This window comes from Mustela erminea, chromosome 18 (assembly GCF_009829155.1).
Source record: "Mustela erminea isolate mMusErm1 chromosome 18, mMusErm1.Pri, whole genome shotgun sequence".
NCBI lineage: Eukaryota > Metazoa > Chordata > Mammalia > Carnivora > Mustelidae > Mustela > Mustela erminea.
In genome coordinates this window covers 14,276,871-14,303,334 of record NC_045631.1, presented here as the reverse complement: position 1 = coordinate 14,303,334, position 26,464 = coordinate 14,276,871, and the positions used below count along the sequence as shown (strand labels likewise).

At 38.6% G+C, this 26,464-nt stretch overlaps 1 long non-coding RNA gene across 2 annotated transcripts; it reads right to left on the bottom strand.

Annotated features, from left to right (window-relative positions):
• Positions 1 to 1,933: 1,933 nt before the first annotated feature.
• Positions 1,934 to 25,757, bottom strand: LOC116577729. Of its 2 annotated transcripts, none has more exons than XR_004280592.1 (3): positions 25,733 to 25,757; positions 12,182 to 12,360; positions 1,934 to 2,053 (listed from the first exon to the last, which is right to left on the bottom strand). It is a non-coding gene; the product is annotated as an uncharacterized LOC116577729 (long non-coding RNA). The 2 variants fall into 2 exon arrangements; XR_004280591.1 differs by lacking the exon at positions 25,733 to 25,757 and adding an exon at positions 25,139 to 25,266.
• Between the last annotated feature and the right edge of the window lie 707 nt (positions 25,758 to 26,464).

Genomic DNA, 26,464 nt, shown 5'->3' with positions numbered 1-26,464 from the left:
AACATTTATTAGTAGTTTATCCTGGTTATTTGTACTGTCTACTTCTTTATAGCATGATATTAGTAGCTTACACTAGCAGTATAATCTGGAGGACCATAAAGTGTCATAAACACAAATATTGGGATAACAGAAAAAGGGAATTTAGAAAAACAACAGCAAAGAACAGAGTTATTCTATCTTGTGGAATATCACATTCTCTTTTCCCTTTTTATGGACATTTTGCCCTTCAAAATTCTAGTCAACAATTTAGCCACACTCTGAAAAGTCATTTTCCCACTCAAAATTATAGTGGAGCCAATGGATTTAGAAGCCCTTGGAGAGGTGTCTTATATACCTTCTGGAACAAAGAAAATAAAGTATGGTTTCATTTCCTTAGCAGTTACAAATTTACTTAATGGTATCAGTCAAATTAAGCAGAAAATAAAATAAAATTATTTTAAACATTTGAAAATTTAAGTTTTATTGACAATATTAAGATATCCACAATGTAAACCACAAATCATATAAAATAGTAATTTTCTTTTAAAATGCTCAATTTATTGACCCATGTTCTAAAAGTATATTTTAATTTTTTAAAATTATTTTTAAAATTATTTAAAATTATTCATTTTTTTAAAATTTTCAGCATAACAGTATTCATTATTTTTGCACCACACCCAGTTCTCCATGCAATCCGTGCTCTCTATAATACCCACCACCTGGTACCCCAACCTCCCACCCCCCCCACCACTTCAAACCCCTCAGATTGTTTTTCAGAGTCCATAGTCTCTCATGGTTCACCTCCCCTTCCAATTTCCCCCAACTCCCTTCACGCTAACTCCCCTTGCCCTCCATGCTATTTGTTATGCTCCACAAATAAGTGAAGCCTTATGATAATTGACTCTCTCTGCTTGACTTATTTCGCTCAGCATAATCTCTTCCTGTCCTGCCCATGTTGCTACAAAAATTGGGTATTCATCTTTTCTGATGGAGGCATAATACTCCATAGTGTATATGGACCACATCTTCCTTATCCATTCATCTGTTGAAGGGCATCTTGGTTATTTCCACAGTTTGGCGACCATGGCCATTGCTGCTATAAACATTGCGGTACAGATGGCTCTTCTTTTCATGACATCTGTATCTAAAAGGATATTTTAAAGGGACTGATTGCAGCAAGGATTTTACAGAACATTTATGGAATAAAATATGTGAGGAATTTCTCCAGTTTATTTCCTTAAAATGAGCCACACTATAGAGTGGTTATAACCACTTTTATATATATAAATGTTCCTGGGCCCTCTTAATTGTTGGATTGTTGAAGAGCTTTGCTATGAAAGAGCTGAGGGACTCCAGCCAGAGTCTTTCCTTTCCCCAATTGTTAAAATTTGATTTAATTATGTAGCTGAGCAGCTGTAATTAGCATCAACAAACCTTTGTCCCATAATGCCTTGAACTACACCATTGAGAAGGCTATTGTAGTTTGGATAGCTAGACCTTCTGAAATATAGCATTGCCCCTGGAAGCTAACCCCCAAAATTAATGTCCATCCAATTTCCAAACCCCACTCCGCAATATGTTTGTGAACTGTTCACTGACAACTGGAACATATTTGTAGTACAGACAGTGCTTTTAAAGTGGGCTTTTAAATATGTTCAGGCTTTCTCATGTGGCTGGAATGTTAGCATGGCTCAGAAAACCAAAATCAACTTAAAAAAAAAAAAGAAGTTAGTTTATCCAAGAAGAGAGAGATCATTATCGAGCTTGACAAATGCAATGTAATGTGAACAGGGCAGTGGGGCTAATTCCGTTAAGTGATTGCTATAGGACTTTCAGCCTTTGCCATGTACAGGGTGGGTCTTATTAAACTGCCAAGTTGAAAATTTTATATCCAAAGGCTTTTGAAAATTTTGTATCTGAAGGCTTTGTTTGTTGTGAGTTTTCATCAGGAAAGTTCAAAGTGCCCAGGGCAGGAGCAGGGTGGAGGAGGGGAAGATCATTTCTCAGGCCATGATAACACTTAGCAAGGTCAATAAATCATTGTTTGCTGAATCCAACCTTAGAAAAATGTGTTCTAAAAGAAAAAAAAATAATGGAATAAAATCATTAATTTGGATATCACGGTGCACTCTGTTCATTTCTTTTGGCTGATACCTTTTTAGAGTATGCATGGGATCTCTGTTCCTGCTGAACCATCTCAGAAACAGAATCACAGGGCTGAGTTACAAACACAGTGTGGGGTGATCTCTCTACCGTTGGGACACTTTCCAGCTGGGTAAGGTCCACAATGCTATGGAGATGTATACTGAGGTCTTACATGACCTCATCCGTGTCAAGCTTAACCAAGGCACAGATCATTTTAAAAGTTGTCCCCAGGTCCTAAGGCCTGGTGCCCTACAATCTAAGAGCTGAATTCACTGTCACTCAGGGGACAAAACCCAGCAAGCCTCATTCAGTATACATTTATTAGATACCTGCCACACTTTAGGCATTTTACCAACCATGCTCTATGTAATAGACAAAATTAAAACAAAACAAAACAAAACACACACATGCCAGAGTGGAAGGTTTCTGAAAGTGACCAGATGTCCAGCCAGCTCCATCAGAACCTTTGGATAAGTTTCCGTACTGGGCATATCCTGAATCCTACCCTAGATCTACTTACCCAGGTTAATGGAGGGGCTAACTTTATATTTCTTTTTTTTTTAATTTATTTTTTATTTATTTTCAGCATAACAGTATTCATTGTTTTTGCACCACACCCAGTGCTCCATGCAATATGTGCCCTCTCTAATACCCACCACCTGGTTCCCCCAACCTCCACCCACCCCCCGCCACTTCAAACCCCTCAGATTGTTTTTCAGAGTCCATAGTCTCTCATGGTTCACCTCCCATTCCAATTTCCCCTAACTCCCTTTTTTTTTAATTTTTTATTTTTCATAAACATATATTTTTATCCCCAGGGGTACAGGTCTGTGAATCACCAGGTTTACACACTTCACAGCACTCACCAAAGCACATACCCTCCCCAATGTCCATAATCCCACCCCCTTCTCCCAAACCCCCTCCCCCCAGCAACCCTCAGTTTGTTTTGTGAGATTAAGAGTCACTTATGGTTTGTCTCCCTCCCAATCCCATCTTGTTTCATTTATTCTTCTCCAACCCACTTAAGCCCCCATGTTGCATCACCACTTCCTCATATCAGGGAGATCATATGATAGTTGTCTTTCTCTGCTTGACTTATTTCGCTAAGCATGATACGCTCTAGTTCCATCCATGTTGTCACAAATGGCAAGATTTCATTTCTTTTGATGGCTGCATAGTATTCCATTGTGTATATATACCACATCTTCTTGATCCATTCATCTGTTGGTGGACATCTAGGTTCTTTCCACAGTTTGGCTATTGTGGACATTGCTGCTATAAACATTCGGGTGCACGTGCCCCTTTGGATCACTACGTTTGTATCTTTAGGGTAAATACCCAGTAGTGCAATTGCTGGGTCATAGGGCAGTTCTATTTTCAACATTTTGAGGAACCTCCATGCTGTTTTCCAGAGTGGCTGCACCAGCTTGCATTCCCACCAACAGTGTAGGAGGGTTCCCCTTTCTCCGCATCCTCGCCAGCATCTGTCATTTCCTGACTTGTTGATTTTAGCCATTCTGACTGGTGTGAGGTGATATCTCATTGTGGTTTTGATTTGTATTTCCCTGATGCCGAGTGATATGGAGCACTTTTTCATGTGTCTGTTGGCCATCTGGATGTCTTCTTTGCAGAAATGTCTGTTCATGTCCTCTGCCCATTTCTTGATTGGATTATTTGTTCTTTGGGTGTTGAGTTTGCTAAGTTCTTTATAGATTCTGGACACTAGTCCTTTATCTGATATGTCGTTTGCAAATATCTTCTCCCATTCTGTCAGTTGTCTTTTGATTTTGTTAACTGTTTCCTTTGCTGTGCAAAAGCTTTTGATCTTGATGAGATCCCAATAGTTCATTTTTGCCCTTGCTTCCCTTGCCTTTTGCGTTGTTCCTAGGAAGATGTTGCTGTGGCAGAGGTCAAAGAGGTTGCTGCCTGTGTTCTCCTCAAGGATTTTGATGGATTCCTTTCGCACATTGAGGTCCTTCATCCATTTTGAGTCTATTTTTGTGTGTGGTGTAAGGAAATGGTCCAATTTCATTTTTCTGCATGTGGCTGTCCAATTTTCCCAGCACCATTTATTGAAGAGGCTGTCTTTTTTCCATTGGACATTCTTTCCTGCTTTGTCGAAGATTAGTTGACTGTAGAGTTGAGGGTCTATTTCTGGGCTCTCTATTCTGTTCCATTGATCTATGTGTCTGTTTTATGCCAGTACCATGCTGTCTTGATGATGACAGCTTTGTAATAGAGCTTGAAGTCCGGAATTGTGATGCCACCGACGTTGGCTTTCCTTTTCAATATCCCTTTGGCTATTCGAGGTCTTTTCTGGTTCCATATAAATTTTAGCATTATTTGTTCCATTTCTTTGAAAAAGATGGATGGTACTTTGATAGGAATTGCATTAAATGTGTAGGTTGCTTTAGGTAGCATAGACATTTTCACAATATTTATTCTTCCAATCCAGGAGCATGGAACATTTTTCCATTTCTTTGTGTCTTCCTCAATTTCTTTCATGAGTACTTTATAGTTTTCTGAGTATAGATTCTGTGTCTCTTTGGTTAGGTTTATTCCTAGGTATCTTATGGTTTTGGGTGCAATTGTAAATGGGATTGACTCCTTAATTTCCCTTTCTTCTGTCTTGCTGTTGGTGTAGAGAAATGCAACTGATTTCTGTGCATTGATTTTATATCCTGACACTTTACTGAATTCCTGTATAAGTTCTAGCAGTTTTGGAGTGGAGTCTTTTGGGTTTTCCACATATAGTATCATATCATCTGCGAAGAGTGATAATTTGACTTCTTCTTTGCCGATTTGGATGCCTTTAATTTCTTTTTGTTGTCTGATTGCTGAGGCTAGGACCTCTAGTACTATGTTGAATAGCAGTGGTGATAATGGACATCCCTGCCGTGTTCCTGACCTTAGCGGAAAAGCTTTCAGTTTTTCTCCATTGAGAATGATATTTGTGGTGGGTTTTTCATAGATGGCTTTGATGATATTGAGGTATGTGCCCTCTATCCCTACACTTTGAAGAGTTTTGATCAGGAAGGGATGCTGTACTTTGTCAAATGCTTTTTCAGCATCTATTGAGAGTATCATATGGTTCTTGTTCTTTCTTTTATTGATGTGTTGTATCACATTGACTGATTTGCGGATGTTGAACCAACCTTGCAGCCCTAGAATAAATCCCACTTGGTCGTGGTGAATAATCCTTTTAATGTACTGTTGAATCCTATTGGCTAGTATTTTGTTGAGAATTTTTGCATCTGTGTTCATCAAGGATATTGGTCTATAGCTCTCTTTTTTGGTGGGATCCTTGTCTGGTTTTGGGATCAAGGTGATGCTGGCCTCATAAAATGAGTTTGGAAGTTTTCCTTCCATTTCTATTTTTTGGAACAGTTTCAGGAGAATAGGAATTAGTTCTTCTTTAAATGTTTGGTAGAATTCCCCCGGGAAGCCGTCTGGCCCTGGGCTTTTGTTTGTTTGGAGATTTTTAATGACTGTTCCAATCTCCTTACTAGTTATGGGTCTATTCAGGCTTTCTATTTCTTCCTGGTTCAGTTGTGGTAGTTTATATGTTTCTAGGAATGCATCCATTTCTTCCAGATTGTCAAATTTGTTGGCGTAGAGTTGCTCATAGTATGTTCTTATAATAGTTTGTATTTCTTTGGTGTTAGTTGTGATCTCTCCTCTTTCATTCATGATTTTATTTATTTGGGTCCTTTCTCTTTTCTTTTTGATAAGTCGGGCCACGGGTTTATCAATTTTATTAATTCTTTCAAAGAACCAGCTCTTAGTTTCGTTGATTTGTTCTATTGTTTTTTTGGTTTCTATTTCATTGATTTCTGCTCTGATCTTTATGATTTCTCTTCTCCTGCTGGGTTTAGGGTTTCTTTCTTGTTCTTTCTCCAGCTCCTTTAGCTGTAGGGTTAGGTTGTGTACCTGAGACCTTTCTTGTTTCTTGAGAAAGGCTTGAACCGCTATATATTTTCCTCTCAGGACTGCCTTTGTTGTGTCCCACAGATTTTGAACCGTTGTATTTTCATTATCATTTGTTTCCATGATTTTTTTCAATTCTTCTTTAATTTCCCGGTTGACCCATTCATTCTTTAGAAGGATGCTGTTTAGTCTCCATGTATTTGGGTTCTTTGCAAACTTCCTTTTGTGGTTGAGTTCTAGCTTTAGAGCATTGTGGTCTGAAAATATGCAGGGAATGATCCCAATCTTTTGATACCGGTTGAGTCCTGATTTAGGACCGAGGATGTGATCTATTCTGGAGAATGTTCCATGTGCACTAGAGAAGAATGTGTATTCTGTTGCTTTGGGATGAAATGTTCTGAATATATCTGTGATGTCCATCTGGTCCAGTGTGTCGTTTAAGGCCTTTATTTCCTTGCTGATCTTTTGCTTGGATGATCTGTCCATTTCAGTGAGGGGAGTGTTAAAGTCCCCTACTATTATTGTATTATTGTTGATGTGTTTCTTTGATTTTGTTATTAATTGGTTTATATAGTTGGCTGCTCCCACGTTGGGGGCATAGATATTTAAAATTGTTAAATCTTCTTGTTTGACAGACCCTTTGAGTATGATATAGTGTCCTTCCTCATCTCTTATTATAGTCTTTGGCTTAAAATCTAATTGATCTGATATAAGGATTGCCACTCCTGCTTTCTTCTGATGTCCATTAGCATGGTAAATTCTTTTCCACCCCCTCACTTTAAATCTGGAGGTGTCTTCGGGCTTAAAATGAGTTTCTTGGAGGCAACATATAGATGGGTTTTGTTTTTTTATCCATTCTGATACCCTGTGTCTTTTGACAGGGGCATTTAGCCCATTCACATTCAGGGTAACTATTGAGAGATATGAATTTAGTGTCATTGTATTGCCTGTAAGGTGACTGTTACTGTATATGGTCTCTGTTCCTTTCTGATCTACCACTTGTAGGCTCTCTCTTTGCTTAGAGGACCCCTTTCAATATTTCCTATAGAGCTGGTTTGGTGTTTGCAAATTCTTTCAGTTTTTGTTTGTCCTGGAAGCTTTTAATCTCTCCTTCTATTTTCAATGAGAGCCTAGCTGGATATAGTATTCTTGGCTGCATGTTTTTCTCGTTTAGTGCTCTGAAAATATCATGCCAGCTCTTTCTGGCCTGCCAGGTCTCTGTGGATAAGTCAGCTGCCAATCTAATATTTTTACCATTGTATGTTACAGACTTCTTTTCCCGGGCTGCTTTCAGGATTTTCTCTTTGTCACTGAGACTTGTAAATTTTACTATTAGGTGACGGGGTGTGGGCCTATTCTTATTGATTTTGAGGGGCGTTCTCTGAACCTCCTGAATTTTGATGCTCGTTCCCTTTGCCATATTGGGGAAATTCTCCCCAATAATTCTCTCCAGTATACCTTCTGCTCCCCTCTCTCTTTCTTCTTCTTCTGGAATCCCAATTACTCTAATGTTGTTTCGTCTTATGGTGTCACTTATCTCTCGAATTCTCCCCTCATGGTCCAGTAGCTGTTTGTCCCTCTTTTGCTCAACTTCTTTATTCTCTGTCATTTGGTCTTCTATATCACTAATTCTTTCTTCTGCCTCATTTATCCTAGCAGTGAGAGCCTCCATTTTTGATTGCACCTCATTAATAGCTTTTTTTATTTCAACTTGGTTCGATTTTTGTTATTTTATTTCTCCAGAAAGGGCTTTTATATCTCTCGAGAGGTTTTCTCTAATATCTTCCATGCCTTTTTCGAGCCCGGCTAGAACCTTGAGAATTGTCATTCTGAACTCTAGATCTGACATATTACCAATGTCTGTATTGATTAGGTCCCTAGCCTTCGGTACTGCCTCTTGTTCTTTTTTTTGTGTTGAATTTTTCCGTCTTGTCATTTTGTCCAGATAAGAGTATATGAAGGGGCAAGTAAAATACTAAAAGGGTGGCAACAACCCCAGGAAAATATGCTTTAACCCAATTAGAAGAGATCCAAAATCGTGAGGGGTGAGAAAGGGGATAAAAAGAGGTTCAAAAAGGAAGAAAGAAAGAAAAAAAAAAAGAAAAAAGAAAAAAAAAAGAAAAGAAAAGAATTTTAAAAAGAGAAAACACCTAAGAAAAATGTAAAAAAGAAAAAATATATATATTAGATAAACTAGTAAAAAATCGTTAAAAAAGAAAAAGGTAACAGTTAAAAAAAAAAATTTTACCCGAAGGCGAGAAAAAAAAAAAAAAAAGAAAATAAAATTAAATTAACTGCAAGACTAAAAAAAATCACAGGGAAAAAGCTATGAATTCCACGCTTGGCTTTCTCCTCCTCTGGAATTCTGCTGCTCTCCTTGGTATTGAAACCGTACTCCTTGGTAGGTGAACTTGATCTCGGCTGGATTTCTTGTTGATCTTCTGGGGGAGGGGCCTGTTGTAGTGATTCTCAAGTGTCTTTGCCTCAGGCGGAATTACACCGCCCTTACCTGGGGCCAGGGTGAGTAATCCGCTCGGGTTTGCTTTCAGGAGCTTTTGTTCCCTGAGCGCTTTCCGTAGAGTTCCGGAGGACGGGAATACAAATGGCGGCCTGCTGGTCTCCGGCCCGGAGGAGCCGAGAGCCCAGGGCCCCACTCCTCAGTGCGCCCTCAGAGAACAGCGCCCAGTTACTCCCGTCTGCCTGTCCTCCGGCCGCGCTCCGAGCTCACCGAGCCTGCGACCGGTTCAAGGTCACCCCGAGCTCCGAGCTTACTGTCGGCTCTGTCTCTGTAGCCGGCTTTCCCATTCCAATACCCGCAAGCTCTGCGACACTCAGACACCCCCGATCCTTCTGTGACCCTGCGGGACCCGAGGCCACGCTGACCCCGTGTGGGCTTTGCCCCGGGTAGCCTCTGGAGCGATGTCCCTCAGCGGAACAGACTTTTAAAAGTCCTGATTTTGTGCGCAGTTGCTCCGCCGCTTGCCGGGAGCCGGCCCCTCCCCCCTGGGGTCTATCTTCCCGTCGCTTTGGATTCACTTCTCTGCCAGTCCTACCTTTCAGAAAGTGGCTGTTTTTCTGTTTCCAGAATTGCTGTTCTTCTTCTCTTCGATCTGCCGATGGATTTTCAGGTGTTTGCAATCTTTAGATAAGCTATCTAGCTGATCTCCGGCTAGCTGAAGTAGTCTCAGCCTGCTACTTCTCCGCCATCTTGACTCCTCCCTAACTTTATATTTCTAACCCCCTCCCTGGTGATTCTTATGACTAATATTGAAGAACTATTCTAGACCCATGACTCTCAAACCTGGCTGCACATCTGAATCATCTGTGAATTTAAAGCCACAGGTGACCTAGTAATACAGCAGATCAGTTCAGACATGCCTGGTGGAGGGAGGGGGAACTTGAGATCAGTTTGTTGTTTTGGGTTTTGTTTTCGAAGGGATCCCCAAGTGATTCTGATGTGCAGTCAAGGATGAGAACCAGCCTGCACTGTAAGCCCTCTAGGAATTCACAAGAGGCAGAAATAATTCCCATTTAGGGAGATCAGATGGTACCTTTAGTTTCTTTTCATATCTTGCAAAAGCCATTATGTTCTCTTTGGCCAGTGTCTGTATATGGGTTTATTATCACTAACAAAGTGATATATTTATACAGCATCCATCCAAGAAACAGTATTTTTACAGACACCACTTAATCTCATTTATCTTCAATTCATCCCCCATAATGCAATTAGTAGAAAAATTTATTGCTGCCCCAATTACAGATAAAGAAGACCATTATTTTGCCTGAGATAACATAGCAAGTTCATTCTAAAAACCTGATTCCACTGGATTAACTTTCCAGAAAGGAAAAAAAAATCTTTAAACAGTCCTGGTTAAAATGTAAGCTGTTTGATTCTGAAAATTATTCCAATACATAATCAGTACACTCATACCCTGTAATAGACTGTTCTTCCTTTTGACTATTCTTTCTTTTTCAATTGTAAATGAGAGGATATCCTGAAGGACCAATAATTCTCCTTCTATTTCCCTATTTTCACTCTCTCTACACATTAATAAACATTGATTACATTAATAGGCTGTTCAGTTAGGGTTTTCATCTGTCCAGTTCATCCAGATAACTAAACCAGTAAACCCCTCAGTAGCAGAACTAACAATGCTGGAAGGATCTATGCAGGAATCAGAACTGGAGGCTGGTCAGGAAAGAGGCCACACCAGCAATGGACTGGGAGTAAGACAATAAATATTCATCAAAGTAGGCATGCTTCCCTTTAGGCTTCAAGGTCTAGCTGGAAAGGTACAGTGCACAATCGAGGGCAGTGGCTCTCAAATTTGAGGTTGTGTTACCATCACCTGGGGGGCTAGTTACAGCACCGCTTGCAGGGTCCCACCTCCAGAGTTCGTGATTCAGCAGGGCTAGGGTGGGGCCTGAGTATTTGCATTCCTAACACATTCCCATATGATGCTCATGCTCTTGGTCCCAAGTCACATTTTTAGAACCACTGCTCTAAGTTCTAAGTAGACTGCCATTTAGGTAGCATAAGTAACAGGTGGTGCAGGAGGTATCTTGGTAACAAAGAGCTAGAAGCAGACCACATTAGATGGAGATGTATGCTGGGGACCAAGGACACCTTGAGCAGATCAGAGCTAGCAAAACATGACCCAGTCTATACAGAATAAGAAAAATAATCAGGGGAGCCTGGGTGGCTCAGCGGGTTAAAGCCTCTGCCTTCGGCTCAGGTCATGATCCCAGAGTTCTGGGATCAAGCCCCGCATCGGGCTCTCTGCTCAGCAGGGAGCCTGCTTCCTGCTCTCTCTCTGCCTGCCTCTCTGCCTGCTTGTGATTTCTGTCAAATAAATAAATAAAATCTTAAAAAAAAAGAAAAATAATCAAAACAGGACTTCCATTGTAAAGAAATATGTCCAAACCATTCTATTCAGTATAGGTGCAAGGTGAGCTCTTGACCTTAGATCAGGGCAAAATTCAGTGCTGGGGCAACAATGCAAGGTCACTAGAGTGACCTTTATATGCAGTCACTAGAGTTACTGAGTTAGGGATTCTTAAAGATCCTCTGATAGGAATTAAAGAAGAATGACCAATCATCCTGGTTTGCCTAGCACTTTCCCAATTTTTAACGCTATAAGGCCATGGCCTAGAAAACTTCTCAGTTTCAGCACAGTTGATTATCTAAAAGTAATCTCAGGAGACTGGAGCCTAGACCCACCTGTATCTCCTGGTCAGGAGCCTGCAGGCACAGAAGAGGAGGAACAAGTGGAAAGAAAATGGCCCAGCTGTAAAGGTGGGCATAGCACCAGATTGGCCATTTCAGCATATGACCTTCAAGGGAGGGGAACAGGGCACCCAGAAAAGTAATCTATAAATGATGAAATGTATTTGCTTTAAATGGTCAAAAAACGTAGAAGGACTCCACAGGCCTGCCGTTTTCTTAAACTCACCAAAGTGGAAAAGTTCAGCACAAACAGAGAAACCCAGACACCCCATAGATGGAAGTCACCCTTGCTGCCTTTTGAAAATCTTCACACATACTTAAGATCCCATGGTAAGTATAGTCTTAAAGGGCTCTGAAATCTACACACACACACACCCAATAGGAAAACAAAATTGTAAATATTGGCAGACTATCCCATGTTATTTTGGTTCCCCCTATAAAATTTTTTTTCTCAAAGCTAAGTGGAATAAACACACAGTTTAAGATGATTGAAACATTAAAGAACATTTAAGTCCAAGGGGGAAAAAATCTCTCTGGTGGGACCATGGATTATGTGTAAGATCTTTAGTGCCATCAGCGAGCATGCCAGAGCCATTTAAATCTCTCCCATGACTAAATATCAATTCATATTCCATGACAATGAGGACCGTGAAGCCCCTAATGACAATAGCACATCCTGCAAAATGACTGCTGTTTAAGGTGTTCTTCACAAAGGACATCCACATATAGAAAAATAAACTAAGAACAGAAAATTTTCTGACAGTAATGAAGATCATCCCCAAGGAGAATATCCAACTAGCATAGAGAATTTGCAGCCAAACCCTGAACTAGTCCATCTTCCCAGCAACCAAGTAGTCTACTAAATGCTGCTTACATGGAAGCAATCTCCTCACTCACACTTACGGTGATGAACTTCAGCCAGCGTGGGTTAGACAGAAGAGGGCTCCAATATGCTAAGTCTTCATGACAGAGAAGACTTCAGCCTAACCAGGGTCTTCGAAATGCAGCTGTGTCCTTCCTGAACGAGCCACATCATCCAATAAGCTGCAGCAGAAGGATCCAACAAGGACAGGTCTCAGAGCCTAAGAGAGAGTTCAGAGAAGAGTGAAGAAAATGAAATTTTCCCAGAAAATCTGAAAGAGAATGCTAGAAGGAACATAAGTTGCTCACTCATGAAATCATTCACTCAGCAAGTAGTTATTAGGAGCCGTAAGTAAGCCACATCTGATTTGCTATGAACATGTTTATGTCCCCCTCGCCAAGTTCCTACATTGAAATCCTCAACCCAAATGTGGTGGTATTTTGAGATGAAGCCTTTAGTAGGTAACCTCATAGATCTCAGAAAAAAACCTGGGAGAGCTTGCTTTTTCTCTCTGTCCCATGACAATACAGCAAAAAGCCATCTGCAAACCAGAAAGATTCACCAGATACTGAATCTGCCCTTTTAATGCTTGATGTACCACTGAAAAGTAGAGGGTAAGGTGTCTTTAACATTTGCTTGGCTCTAAGACCTACTAGGTGACCACTCATGATAGCAGTACCTGCTCTGAACAAATTTGGAAGAAAAAAAGTAAAGCTTCAAGTTTTTATTTCTTTAATTGAGAAGCTACTAGACACTAAGCAGGTTAAAACAAAAACAAGAACAAAACCCACAGACAGACTCTATGCCACTGAGTGTATGGAGACCTTGGACTGCCAATCTTCTGAAACTTAAAATAAGTGGAGAGAAGTTGACCACTGACCAACCACTGTCAGAAATGGACCCTTTCTGGGATGCCTGGGTGGCTCAGTCAGTTAAGCATCTGCCTTTCGCTCAGGTCATGATCTCAGGGTCCTGGGATTGAGTCCCAAATCAGGCTCCTTGCTCAGCAGAGAGCCTGCTTCTCCCTCTGCCTGCTGCTCTCCCTGCTTGTGCTCTCTCTCGTTCTCCCACAAATAAATCAAAAAAACTTTTTAAAAGATCTTATTTATTTCTTTTAAAAAATATTTTATTTATTTATTTGACAGCCAAAGATCACAAGTAGGCAGAGAGTCAGGCAGAGAGAGAGGTGGAAGCAGGCTCCTCGCTGAGCAAAGAGCCAGATGTGGGGCTCGATCCCAGGACCCTGAGATCATGACCTGACCGGAAGGCAGAGGCTTTAACCCACTGAGCCACCCATGTGCCCTGTATTTACTTATTTATATGAAAGAGAGCAAGAGTGAGAGAGCAGAAGCAGGGAGAGCTACAGAGGGCAGAGGGAGAAGTAGGCTCCCCACTGAGCAAAGAGCCTGCTAGGGAGCTTGATCTTAAGACTCTGAGATTAGGACCTAAGCTGAAGGCAGACACTTAAACCAACTGAATCACCCAGGTGCCCCAATAAAAATCTTAAAAAAAAAAAGAAGGAAAAAGGAAATGTGCCCTTTCCTTCCAGAAACTCTGTACCTGCTCACCTTCTAAGAGTTTCCACTGGGCTCATTGACATTTTACCCAAATATTTGGCTAGCACTTTACAAATATCCATATTTCTATAAAGTGCCTTAATTAACAGCAACAACCTGTTTTGACTTTTAAAACTCATTAAACCTTAGAATAGTATCTTTCTTCATAAAGTATAAGTGTATTTTTTAATATAGACAGATAGATAGATAGATAAGTGTAAATGGGAAATGAGAAGCCAAAAAATGAGAGATTGTAACAAGAACTTTAACAAAATTTTGATGGATCTACATTCCATTACATTCCTAGTGTTTCTCAAACTTAGTGGGCTTAAAGTGCATCTAGGGGTTTATAAAAACTGTCAACCCCTAGAGCCACTCCCAGAGTTTCAAACTCTGTAAGCTTCAAGTGATCCTTAAGAACTTTGATTTTTAGCAAGGATTTCTTTTTTAAGATTTTATTTATTTATTTGGCAGAGAGATCACAAGTAGAGAGACAGGTGGAGAGAGAGGAGGAAGCAGGCCCCCTGCTGATCAGAGAGCCCGATGTGGGGCTCTATCCCAGGACCCCGGAATCATGACCTGAGCCGAAGGCAGAGGCTTCAATCCACTGAGCCACCCAGGCACCCTGCAAGGATTTTTTTTAAAACAAAGATTTTGATGATGGTCTATGGCCACTTCTTGAGGAATCCTTCCTTAAAACAGTGAAATTTCTAATTATACAATATGTTCTTGGGCATCTCCCATCACCCAAATCTTATTAGTTGTGATTTGCTCCTCAGTGTCCCATTCTCAACTGCAGTTCCATGGATACTAAGTCATCGGGGCATGGAGAGTTAAGTGTGTCCCCTCAAAGAGGACAATCAGGACGAGAACCTGCACTCTTTACTTGTCCCTAGAACTTTGGAAAACAGAGATGCAGTTCCACCTGAGCGAAAGTTTCACTGATACCCAATGTAAGTCATATTTCATTAGGCCAAGTATCATGAAATGTTCTACTCATTTGGAGGAAATCTCTAAAAAGGTGGCAGGTAAAGCTCCAACTATGACCTATATGCAAGCCTAAAAAGCAGAAGATCTTTCCCATTCCCACATAGAGTGGGTCTTTCTTCCACCAAAATCTTAGCCAGGCTCTGACTCCCCAAATTCTTCCAGAGCTTTTCTTCCAGGCTGTGAGTTATCCCATGTAGGTCCATGTAATTTTTTTTTTTTAGCCTAAGTTAACGAGAGTCAAATCCTGTTATTTGAAACCAAGAATACTGGATGTGTACATCCCTACACTTGAAACAGGAAATATCTTCAAAATGTTTTTTTAATGGGTAGGTAGAAGATAAAAACGGGTAAGAAGACAGGAAGGAAGAGAAAAACTCATCAGTGGGGGAAAAAGAAAACTTTAAAAAGTGTGTATTATCTTCCATTATGATTCCTTTTGGACTCAATTTATGGGTCTATGAGCCAAGGATCTCTGGTAGTCAGTAAATGAGTAGAAATCAGTTCATGGGGACAAGAGAGATACAATGGGATGCCAGGACTACAAAAACAACAGGGGCTTGGTAATTTCAATTTAAAGAAAATAGTGCTATCCCCTTTCAAACAATGATTGATCCCTGACATCCATATGCCAAGTATTGTCAGACTCATGAATATTTATGTTCTGTCATTTTCACTCATTTTGCACAATTAACAGAAAACAACAACAACATAAAATCACTGTTTAGTTCAGATTCTTTTTTCTAATGTAATATATACAGTATAACTGTTTACTAAAAATAAAAAAAAATTAGGGGCAACAGGATTTAAGTTAGCAAATTGCTAAGGGGAACTCACTAATTAAACTGTTCTGAACAAGATTCATACACTTATGTAGTGCCTCCAGACTTTAAAAGCACAATTGTGCTTAAGACTTCTCGATTTGCAGTTTAAGACTTCTCAATTTGCAGATTTCAGCATAAACCCAACAGAGCAGGGCCCAGACATTAGGCATTTCTCCCTGGAGTCACTCTGCCTCATTACCAGTGCTGGACTTAAGTATCCTCCCTTGGAAGGGGCACAGAATCTCACACTGTAGGGCAAACACTCTTGAGCCAAGACAAAGAGGTACAGTCATGTTTTAGGGTGTGGTTTCAGCCAAGGATGTTATGATCATGAGACTGAGCTGAGACGGGAAATGACAATCGGGAGTTGTCTTGAGTGTGTTCCCACTTCCTGGACTCTTCCTGTTATTTTCCCTGTCTAATTCTCTAAGAGTTTCAGTTACTGCTAAAGTAAATAATTAGTAAAAAGAGCTGGAAGCAAAGGTTTTTGAACACTTAAGTTTTCTTGAACACAAATATAATAACAGTAGTAAACTAACAAATGAATCACTAAATTGAAGGCAGATTCTATTGAACTAAAGAAACTGTACTGTGATATTAACTAAGAAACATGTTCTAAACTATATGCCGTGAGTTAAAACCCTCCCAGAACATCACACTTTGGGTGCCTGGGTGGCTAAGTTAGGCATCTGCCTTGGGCTCAGGTCATGAGTCCAGGGTCCTGGGATTGAGGACTGCATCTGGCTTCCTGCTGAATGAGGAGTCTGCTTCTCCCTCTCTCCTCTGCCCCTCTTCCCTTCTCATGCTTTCCCTATTGTGCACTCTCTCTCTCAAATAAATAAAATCTATTTTTTTTTCTTTTAAATTGCACTTCCTCTAAGAACTGTTAAGTCCCCCATTCTCATACCCCCATGACAAATATTCACACTGGGTCTTCAGCCTGGCTCACTATCCATCATTAGAAGGTGATGTTGCAACACAAAGGTTGCACACAGCTGTCATAATCATAGTCATTCATTTAGTGAATTATACAGTCAAGTAACAGCTATGAGTGCCTACTCTCAAGGAACTCAAATTCAGATTTAGCTCATTATTTTGAGAAGCAACCATGTACTACGTATTGAGCTGAATGCTCTTAATTCATGAAGACATTGATCATTACCAGGTATTGAGCTAGTTACTTTAACATGTTACCTCACTTGATCTTCGTAACAACCTCTGTGGTTGGTAGGAGCATTTTTTTTTAATTTTTTCAATTTATTTATTTTCAGAAAAACAGTATTCATTATTTTTTCACCACACCCAGTGCTCCATGCAATCCGTGCCCTCTATAATACCCACCACCTGGAGCATTTTTAATTATATAGATAGTAAACTGAGACTCAGAAAGTTAAGCGATTTGTCCAAAGCCATATAATCAGCCAAGATTTAAAGTTTGTCTTTCGGTCCTAACTCCTCTGGCTCTTTCCAATTGGTAATATTTTCTGTCTTATGCTCATTCCTTAACTTCCCTGCTTTATGTAAAAGAGTGTCTCCTCAGGAAGAAGCAAAACCACTTATAGGTTAATCAGACAGAAATGAAACTACGGACACCTGGATTCAGTTTTGCCCATTGGCTGATAGATTAGTTCATGCAATGTCAAGCAAATGTAAATTTCAATGATGTGGCACATGTTATCATATCTTTTCAGCTCCTGGGGCCATAAGGCTGCTACTTAACAACTTCAGAGCAGAGACACATAAGCAGATGGATGTGACATAGTCCAGTTGAGAGCAGCTACATAGTTTCAAGATTTTTCTAAATGACTTTTACAACATGTCCAAGACTGAGAAGGATTTACTAGGTGCAACCCAAAACTTTAACCAAACAGAAACCATTTCCCAATTACACAAGCACAAATGAAATGATGCCTCTTAAATGGTATCCACTATTGTGGATTTTCTAACTTAGTGAATGAACTTTAGGTTTTTGTTTTGTTTTGTTTTAACTTGTGGAAAGAGGTCATGTATATTCATGTTTAGGTAAGATGGTAGGCTCTGAACTTACACTGCCTTCATGCAAACACTGGTTCCATTACTTACCAGCTGTGGAAACACAAGCAACTTGCTTTACTGGGCTTGTTTCCTCATCCATAAAATAAGCATAAAATCTGGAATATACTAAGTGATAAATAAATGCTTATCTTTTTAAATTCAAATAATATAAAAGAATATACAATTAAGCCCATCCACGACCTCCAGTTTCCCAGTTTGCCTTCCCAGATGAGCCTTAGTATTAGTTCATATATTCTATGTATATATATTCTAGGTATATATAGACACACACACACATATATTTAAGTATTCATTTAAATACTATGTATGCATGTTTTCCTTTTTTCACAAATGTAAGCATACCCTTACCCACATTGCTTTCTCTTTTGAAATATTTTGGAGGGGTGGCTCAGTCAATTAAGTGTCCAACTCTTGATTTTGGTTCAGGTCATGACTTCAGGGTCATGCAATTGAACCCTGCTTCAGGGTCCACTCCAAGTGTGGAGTTTACTTGAAATTCTTTCTCTCTCTCCCTCTGCTCCTCCCCTTGCTCATGCTCCCTCTATCTCAAATAAATAAAATCTTTTTTAAAAATAAAAAAATAATTAAATACGTAAAATATTTTGGAGATATTTCTATATTGACACATGTAGATTTGACACTTTCCTTTATAAATTATACATAATATTCCATTTTATAGTTATGCCATAACTTCCTTTTGTTTAAGATTTTATTTATTTGACAGAGATCACAAGTAGGCAGAGAGGCAGGCATAGAGAGGAGGAAGCAGGCTCCCTGCTGAGCAGAGAGCCCAATGCAGGGCTCGATCCCAGGACCCTGGGATCATGACCCGAGCTGAAGGCAGAGGCTTTAAACCACTGAGCCACCCAGGCACCCCATACCATAACTTATTTAACCAGATCCCTACTGGCTGACATCCAGGTTGTTTCCAATATTTTGCTACTTCAATAAATATTACAATGAACATCTTTGCGCATACACATAAAAAGTTCATCTGTAGAAAAATTCCAGAAGAGTGAATTTTGGGTTGAAGATTCTGTTTATTTTAAATTATTATAGATATTGGAAACTACCTTTCAAAAAAGTTGGAAGGGTATATTTCCACTAGTAATACATGAGATTTCTTGTTTTTCCATATCTTTGTCAATATGCACTTTCACTGCCAAACTAGTAGGAGAATAATTTCACTGTAAATTGAATTTGCATTTATCCTGTGAGTACTTTAGGTACACCTCCAAAGTTTAAATATTTTAATTTTCTCTTTCAAAGTTGGTTTTAGGTCATCTGCTCCAAAGATGGTTACTGTTATTTGAATTGTTTCTGAAGACTTAGGCTTAGTTCTCCTATAGATTATTCTGCATTCGTTGAAACTGGCCATATATGCTTCTTTGAATTCAATACAGCTGAGCAGAGAAGTCAAGGTGTTTATCAAAGTAAAATGTGTCAGTGCCTACACTTTTCATTACTGTGGTGAGGAGTTGGAGGTGAGGTGAGAGAATTCCACATCTATGTCACACTACCTCAAATGAGGTTTGACAAGGTTTTGACTTGATAACTATGAACAGAAATTCTACATCCCATACCTTGGTCCAAAACTTGAGTTAAGAATACTTCTGAAATTGGAATATGAATTTAAGAGTTGACAGATCTAAATGTTGAAACCTCTCTGAACAACTCTGAGTTTTCAAATACCTCAGATAATTAGCAGACAAACAGCAAAAGAACATCCCTGATTTTTCTTCTAAAGAAGATCATCTGAAACTGATACTGATGCCTAGAAAATGTCTGGCTTTCATTCTCAGTATTCCTTCAAAAGCATTCTATCATGCAATTTTAATGTCCAACAGAGGTTTTTCCTTTGGTTGAAAGTAGTAAAAGAACATGAAGGGAACAATAACTATATAAATAGAAGAAGAAAATATTTATTTTATTTCATCAGTCTTTAATAGACTGTCTTCTAACATCAAAAGTATATCCTTTACTTTTACTTTTCCATCAGTTATTTAAAATGAAATATAAGACATATATTTATAAATGTTATTTAGGGTATTATAGGTATGACCGATTTAGAAAAAAGTTTTTAGGGGCAACTGGGTAGCTTAGTCGATTAAAGATCTAACTTCAGCTCAGGTCATGATCCCGGGGTCCTGGGGCAGCGCTTCCTGCTCAGTGGGGAGCCTGCTTCTCCCTCTCCCTCTACTGTTCTCTCTGTTTATGTTCTCTCTCTGTGTCAAATAAATAAATAAAACCTTTTTTTAAAGTTTTTAAAAATCTATTGCTTATGTATGGGTTTTAAAACATCTACTTCCAAAAATATGAGACTATAAATAAACATAAGCAAAAAATCATACACTTTCACACATACACAAATACCAAAAGTCTATATCCTCCTAAGTGGGTGACTTGACAGGCTCCAGTTGATTGAATTCGTCATTGGGAATTTTATTCACAATTCAGATCATGAAATTTTATATCCTCAACTATGGCTAGTATTCATCCTTTATAAGTGAAAAAGGGATTGTTTTCTTTAGCTACCCATCTCCTTTCTCTCCATTCCCCACATTAGCCTAACTTTCCACATAATCCCTGGCCATATAATCCTATATAGAAATGTACATGTAGGGACTCCTGGGTGGTTCAGTGAGTTAACCCTCTGCCTTTGGCTCAGGTCATGATCTCAGGGTCCTGGGATCGAGTCCCACATTGACTCTCTGCTCAGTGGGGAGCCTGCTTCCCCCTCTCTTCCTGCCTAACTGCCTACTTGTGATCTCTGTCAAATAAATAAAATCTAAAAAAAAATTATGTAGATATGTCTACATATGTGAGTATTATTGGTAATTTTACAAAAGAGGATCTTGAACTTTCCATGTCTTGCTCTTCTCTCACAAAAATACTTTGTGGAAATCACTACAAGTCAAAAGATGCTGCAGTGATTCATTACTTCTAATGAGGTTTTTGCCACTACAAACACATGGCCTTACATACTGATGCTTTTCTTTTTATGGGAAAAAGTCCAAGAGCTGGAACTGCTGGGCCAAAAAGTATACATATTTTTAAAAATTTAATAAATGTTGGCAGATGGATTTGCCAAATCCTAGAGCACCCCATATTTCTGTCAGCCATGACAGTAATCCTATCCCCCACCACCAATAACAGTTATCATAGTTCTTTTTCATTTTTGTCAGTCTGATGTAAAGGGACATTTTATTTTTACATTAATTTAAATTTTTCTTACTAATAATGAATTTGAGAATCTTTTAATAAATTTTTTGGCCATTTGCATTCACTGTTCTTTGTCTGTTTTTCAACTGAGCTCTTTTTTTTGTCAAATTATTTTTTTTTTGTCAAATGTTTGTCAAATATTTGGACCCATCAGTTACAAGTACTTTGTTCTAAGTTGAATGTTTGTCTTTGTTTTGTTTGTGAGCTCTTTTGTCATATCAAGGGTCTTAATTTTATAATATAAATTTAAATATGCCTCTCTTTTCTTCTTTTTTTTTTAGGATCTTATTTACTTATTTGAGAGAGAGAGAACATGAATAGGGGGAGGGAGAGGGACAGAGGGAGAAGCAGGCAGAAGCACTGAGCAGGGAGCCTGTGGTTGGGCTCCATGCCAGGACTCTGAAATCATGATCTGATCCAAATGCAGAAACTTACCTGACTGAGCCACCCAGGCACCCCTGTCTCTCTTTTCTATATTTTATAGATTTTGGATTTCCATAGCTTTTGGAAGATATGTTTCTTGGTCTACAGATTTTATATTTAGTTTTTAGATTTTCTTACAAGATTTATGCAATTTTATTTTTACTATGTAAGCTTTTCAGCCATCTAAAATTTACATTTAAATGTAGAATAAGAGGGTGCCTGGGTGGCTTAGTGGGTTAAGCCTCTGCCTTTGGCTCAGGTCCTGATCTCAGCGTCCTGGGATCGAGCCCCACATTGGGCTCTCTGCTCAATAGGGAGCCTGCTTCCCTCTCTCTCTGCCTGCCTCTCTGCCTACTTGTGATCTCTCTGTCAAATAAATAAATAAAATCTTTTTAAAAATGTAGAATAAGATAAGGATCCAATTTTCTTTTCTTCCAGATGTATAGTCGGTTGTCCAAATACCATTTATTAAATAATTGATCCACTTCCCCCTAAAATGAGCTACCACTTTAAAAATACATTAAACTATCATCTTCATTGGTCTCCTTCTTTACTCTATTCTATTCTATTCTATTCTATTCTATTTTTTTAAAGATTTGATTCTATTTTTATTCTTTATTTATTCCTTTCTTTATTTATTCTATTCCTCTACCAATACCATACGACTGAGACACAATACCTTTATTATTCATAGTAATATCTGGTAAGAAAAGACCTCCCACTATTCTTTCCTTGTGCATTTTCTGAGCTATCCTGGGGCAATTATTCTTCAGTAGGGGCTTTAAGCTCCTATTTTTTTTAAGATTTTATTTTTTCATTTGACCGATAGAGATCACAAGTAGGCAGAGAGGCAGGCAAAGAGAAAGGAAGAAGAAGGCTTCCCGCTGAGCAGAGAGCCCAATGTGGGGCTTGATCCCAGGACCCTGAGATCATGATCTGAGCTGAAAGCAGAGGCTTTAACGCACTGAGCCACCCAGGCACCCCTTTATCCTCCTTTTTAAAATGCCCCCAAAGAATGCCAATTCTAATTTTAGTATATTATGTTTGTACATCCATTAGTTGTATGGACTTAATATGTGTTGCATTAAGTATTCTTATCCAACATATGCCTTTCCATTTGTTTGAATCTTATTTAATTTATTTCAGTAGAAAAAAACAAATAAATAAATAAAAAGGAGGGGGTAGGGATGAGCAGAGAAAGAGAGAGAATCTTAAGCTGGCTCCACACCCAGCATGGAGCCTGACATGGAGCTTGATCTCATATCCCTGAAATCACAACCTGAGCAGAAATCAAGAGCTGGACACTTAACTGACTGAGCCACCCATGAGCCCCTTTCAGTAAAACTTTTTAGTCTTTATAGAGACACTTCGTCTTTCTTATTAAATTTATTCTTAAGTATTTTATATTTTTCAGTGACTGTAAGTAGGAAAATTTTACCCTTTCTATGTATTTTGCTAAAGTAGATAAATTTAAAAAATTTATCTTATATCCATGCCCTTGACAAATTCTGCTTTTTAAATACAGTAAAATTTACTAGGGCATCTTGACTTTTCTAGATGTATAATAATATCATCAGCAAAAAAAAAAAAAGATAATTTTGTATTTTTTTTCTCAAAGTTTATATCTGTTTTCTTTTCATACCTTCTACATTCACTAGCACCTCCAAAATAATGTTAAATATAATGGTAATAGTGATCACCCCTATCTAGTAACTAATTTAATTAAAATAGTTTTCATGTTTTTAAATTCAAAGTACTTTCTGAATGGCTTTATATTTTCATATTTCATTACATTCTATTTTACTCAGTAGTTTTATTATAAATGACTGATGTTTTCTACCAAATGACTTTTAAGCATCTATTGGTATAATTACAATTTTTTTCTTCAATGTGTTGACACAGTAGGTTATATTGATTTGCTTTGTATAGTTAGCTGCTATGCAAACAAATTTAGAAATGTAATATAGTCTTCTGAGCTCATGAATTATTATTACATAATGTTATTATGTAATATTACATGATATTATGTTATGTTATTGCATAATGTAACCCTTCAATACAGTTAACTTTAAATTTGAGTTTATGAATTATTATTACATAATGTTATTATGTAATATTACATAATATTATGTTACATTATTACATAATGTAACCCTCCAATACAGTTAACTTTAAATTTGACCTTGTCTGTTAATATTATCATCTGTTGCATAAAACAAATTGCATGCATATATCAGAAATTAGATGTTCCAGATATTACGTAGAATGGCCAAAGAATTCCCTCCTTTTGGGAAAGGTGTTCTATGAGCTACTCTCTATATGAGTCTTGATACTGTTTAACTAGCATGCATTTATGTCATAAAGCTATGTATGTTCTAGTAAAAGTGTTTTTGAGTGTCAGATGTTCATTTAAACACTATCCAGATGAAAGCAGTTATTATGGTTGGTTTTTACTTTTAGAAAATAACAGATTCTTGTTTCAGAGGTCATACTGACCCAATGCAGTCTGTAATCTCACTGTTAAGACCTTCTATCCTTGTTCTTATCTTTATGTGTTTGGACTGCCTAGCAGCTACAAAGATCCACTACACACTCTTTTTTTTTTTATTTTGAAATAATATCCTATCTCTCTGTCCAATCTTTCATCTTAGTTGTTAACATGGCCTAAATGAGATTTTATTTTCTTGCAGATAGCATGTAGCTACATTTTATTTGTAGCTCAGTCTAAACTCTTGGTCAGCTATGTCCCCAACAACTCTTTCCCTACCAGGTTGCTCTGCTTCACCTCTACTTTTCTCTCAAAGCCAGTAAGACGAGGCCCATAGAGTATCTTCATTCCCCTCTTCCCTTCCCTCCTTGACCTTCTGCCCCTGATGAAAACCATGGAATGTTTCTACTTCCCACTGCTCTTCAAAATCACCAATTCCCAGGCTTTTCTGGCTTTTCTAATATAGTAAATATTAAAAATTTCAAACTAAAATACTTATGTACAGCAAAGAAAAAGTTACAGAGTGAAAAAGCAACCTACAGAAGGGAAGGAAATATTCACAAACCATGTATCTGATAAAGGGTTAATATCCAAACTATCTCAGGAACTCAAAGAAAGCACTCAATAGGGGAAAAAAAACACAAAATAAAAAGCTCAAATAGCCCATTTTAAAAATGGATAAAGTATCTGAATAGACAGTTCTCCAAAAAAGACATGCAAGAGGCATATGAACATATACTCAACAGCACTAATCATCAGAAAATGCAAATCAAAACCATAAGGAGATATCACCTCACACCTATTAGGATGTCTGTTATCAATAAAAGAAAAGATAACTTTGTTGGTGAGGATGTAGAGAAAAATGGAATCTTTCTATACTGTGGGTGGGAATGTCAACTGACACAGCCTCTGTGGAAAACAGTATAAGAATTCTTCAAAAAATCAAAAATAGATTTACCGTATGATCCAGCAATCTCATGTTTGGGCATATATCCAGAAGAATCAAAATCAGGATCTCAAAGAGATAATCTGTATTTCCATGTTCATTACACGATTATTCAAAATAGTCAAGACATGGAAGCAACCCATATGTCCAATGACATATGAATGCTTAAAGAAAATATGATGTATATATATACAATGGAATATTATGCAGCCTTTAAAAAAGAAATTCTGTCATATGTGACTCCCTGGATGAACCTAGAGGATATTAAATGAAATAAGCCAGATACAAAAAAACAAATACTTCATGGTCCCCAAATTACAAATATAAAAACTAAGAGTAAAAAGGTCAGAAGGAAACTTTTGGAGTTGATGGATATGTTTATGGTATTGATTATGGTGATGGTTTCACAGGTGTGTACATCAAACTCCATCAAGTTGTAGACATGAAATACTTATAATCAATAAAGTGGTTTAAAAACAAAGAAAAGGAGCACTTACATGGCAGAAGAAACACCCATGTTCATGAAGGTAGACTTCTTCAGTGTGAGGTTTATTCCTTGCCCTTAAGACTAATTGGTTAGAAAGACCATAAAAGAGGAGAAGAGAGAAGAGGAGAGGAGAGGGCAGGAAAGAGAAAAAGAGAGAGAGGGAGGGAGAGGAAGGAAGAAGGAGGGAGGGGAGGAGGGAAGAAGGAAGAAAAGGAAAGAAGGGAGGGAGGGAAGAAGGGAGAAGGAAGGAGGAAGGAAAAGAAATTTCCTTAAAGCGTATCCCTCCTATTTCAAAAACCTTGCATAATACTTATGGATCACATTTCAAGATGATAAATTCTATTCAGATAGATGTATAGATGGAAACATGAAAGAAGTTAAGAAGGAAGGAAGAAGGGATGACAGGAGGGAGGGACATTTATTGCTGCTCACCACAGTTGCCTTGCTGCTTTATTTTCTCCACCTTAAGATTTCCATTGTGGTTCAATTACTGTTCAGTCATTTTCACAAGGTATTTTTTTTAAGGTGCATAGTTGATATACTCTGCATTCCTACTTACGCTCACCTGTCTCTCATTCTATCATTCCAGCCCATGGTATCTTACCTCCCAACAGCTTAGCTTGCAGCTCTCTCACTGCTGTTATTCCACGATCAGGTTTCAGGAAATAATTTTAAAAATTAGACAGGATGCCATTGTCCAATGCTTCACTGATAATTTGCTTTGGTCGGTTGGTTTTTCTTCCTGCCTAGAGGTTCCTAATATTCTCTTCCTTACTAAAAGTTCCAGGATTTGACTGATACATGCGCAGGTCTTTTCTCATCAGCAAAGCCTGTAATTCAGGCAGCCTTACAATCTACAATCTCAAGAATTTATTGACTTCGGATAAATGTCTTTCTAGTTTTTTTTTTTTTCCTCACTTCAGAAATGCCAATTATTGCCATAGTGGGGATCCTTAAATCATACATCCAAGTCGCCTGTATTTTCTTTTTTTTCAGTATAAGAATTGTTTCTTCCATATCTCTCCTCCCTCATGACTCCTTTGCAGATAAAGGATGCAGCACCCCTGCGAGGTCCCTGCTTGCAGGCATAGGCCCTGACCTGCGAAGGACGACCAGGCGGCCAGCAGCAGCTGCGGGAAGTCTGCAGTCAGCTTCCTACACCAGGCAGAGCTAGATTTGCGTAAAACGTCTGCAGCCACTGTGAAGGGGCTCGGCTAGATGGAGGCCCCAGCTGGTTCCAGAACCGCCGCGACAGTTTTAGGGAAACATCTAAACAACTGCTCCAGCTGAGCTCCCCTGGGACAGGACATCCCGCTGGAGTCCCCAGCGCTGCTCC